The sequence below is a fragment of the Triticum aestivum genome, chromosome 7A (assembly GCF_018294505.1).
Source record: "Triticum aestivum cultivar Chinese Spring chromosome 7A, IWGSC CS RefSeq v2.1, whole genome shotgun sequence".
Classification (NCBI taxonomy): Eukaryota; Viridiplantae; Streptophyta; class Magnoliopsida; order Poales; family Poaceae; genus Triticum; species Triticum aestivum.
Window position 1 is genome coordinate 616,566,153 of NC_057812.1, and position 2,413 is coordinate 616,568,565.

Here is a 2,413-nt window from a genome sequence, read left to right on the forward strand (position 1 = left end):
TCGTTCGCTCGCGGGCCGCGCCCCTCCTCCCGCTGCTCGGCGCCTAGCCGCGCACGCCAGGGCCGCCGCTGCCCTGAGCCTCACCCTGCTTCCCCCACTCCCCACTGGCCGGCGACATGGCTGTCGGCGCCCGTGCCGCTGGCCGCGTCCGGGGCCAGACCCGCACGGCCGCGCCCATTCGGGCACCCGCGTCCATAACCGTTAGCCCGCGCGCCCGCTAAGGCCACCCCGTGGGCCAATGACAAATGGGGCCCACCCCTGAGAACGTTCTGTTAAAAAAAAGAGGATAAAAAATAATAATAAATAATAAAAATAAAATAAAATAATAATTAACTTAATTAATTCTGATTAAATTAATTAATTAAGATTAATTAATCTAATGATTAATTAACCGAATTAACTATTGTTAATTAACTAACAAAGTTTGACAGTGGGGCCCATCCCCTAATTAATACTAATTAGGTTAATTAAATTGTTTAATTAAAATGTGTCACTAACCAGTGGGACCCACTGGTCAGGTTGACCAGTCAACCCCTGTTGACTGCTGACGGCAGCATGACATCATGCTGATGTCATAAATCCAATTTTGAAATTAATTAATTAAATTCCAGAAATTAGTAAATCTTTAGAAAATCATATCTTTTAATCCGTAACTCGGATTAAATTATTTTCAACATGAAAGTTGCTCAGAAAGACGAGACGAATCTGGATATGCAACCCGTTCGTCCGCCACACATCCCTAGCATAGCGAATATGCAACTTTTCCCCTCTGATTCATCTGTCCGAAAACGCGAAACACCATGGATATTTTCCCGGTTGTTTTCCCCTTCACCGGAAACACCACCTACTGCGTTAGGGCGCACCTAGCGCCGTTAATTGTCATGTCATGCATCAATATGCATCTGTTTGCATTGTATTCATTGTTTCTCCCCCTCTTCTCTCTGGTAGACTACGAGACTGACGCCACTGTTGGTGCCCCGACCGACTACGTTGTTGACGACCCCTACTTGCGAGAGCAACCAGGCAAGCCCCCCTTGATCACCAGATATCACCTACTCTTCTCTCTACTGCTTGCATTAGAGTAGTGTAGCATGTTACTGCTTTCCGTTAATCCTATTCTGATGCATAGCCTGTCCTTGCTACTACTGTTGTTACCTTTACCTGCTATCCTAATGCTTAGTATAGGATGCTAGTGTTTCATTAGTGGCCCTACACTCTTGTCCGTCTGACATACTATACTACTGGGCCGTGATCACTTCGGGAGGTCATAATGGGCATATGCTATATACTTTACACTGTTACATTACCGGTGATACTGTTTGGAGATGGGGGCTGAAGGGGCAGGTGGCTCCATCCCGGTAGAGGTGGGCCTGGGTTCCCGACGGCCCTCGACTGTTACTTTGTGGCGGAGCGACAGGGCAGGTTGAGACCACCTAGGAGAGAGGTGTGCCTGGCCCTGGTCGGCGTTCGCGGTTATCTGAAAATAACACGCTTAACGAGATCTTGGTATTTGATCTGAGTCTGGCTATTGGCCTATACGCACTAAGCATCTACGGGGGGACAATTATGGGCACTCGACATCATGGTATCAGCCAAAGCCTTCGTGACGTCAACGACTAAGCGACGTGCGCCGGATTGGACTGGAACGCCTGCCAGGCTAGGTCTACTTCCGGCCGCGTTCGCAACGTGTAGGTGTGCAATGGGCGATGGGCCCAGACCCCTGCTGAAAGTGCAACTATCCCTAGGTGGTTTTGGTAATTCATAACAACATATAGCTCATTGAGCTAATGCTATTCCAAGATGATTATTTCAGGAAAGCTCAATGATTGGCATGGCATGGATGTGAAAGTGGAACCCTCAAAATGCTAAGGACAAAGGATTGGCTCAAGCTCAAAAGCTCAAGACTCTTCATTTTAGATTTTAGTGATCCAAGATCACATTGAGTCTTTAGGAAAAGCCAATACTATTAAGGAGGGATGAGGTGTTGCTTAATGAGCCTCTTGCTTCATGTGCTTAGTGATATGCTCCAAAACCCTCAACTACTTTCCCATATCCACATATGACCTAAACCCTAAGCCAAACTCGGTCCTACCGATTCTTCCTATCCGGCGCCACCGAGTTTCACTTGTCATTAGCCACTGCCAAATGCTAGCAATTCGGTTCTACCGATAAGGATCTCGGTCTGACCGAGATGGGGTTGCAAACTCTCTATTTCCCTTTCGTAACTTTTCGGTCTTACCGAAAGAGCGAATCGGTCCCACCGAGATTGCAATGTAAACTCAGTGTTTCCCCTTTGTAACTTTTTGGTCTCACCGAGTTCCACTCGGTCTCACCGAAAGAGCAAATTGGTCCCACCGAGTTTGCCTGACCAACTCTCTGGTTAGCTAATTACCAAATTTGGTCTCACCGAGTT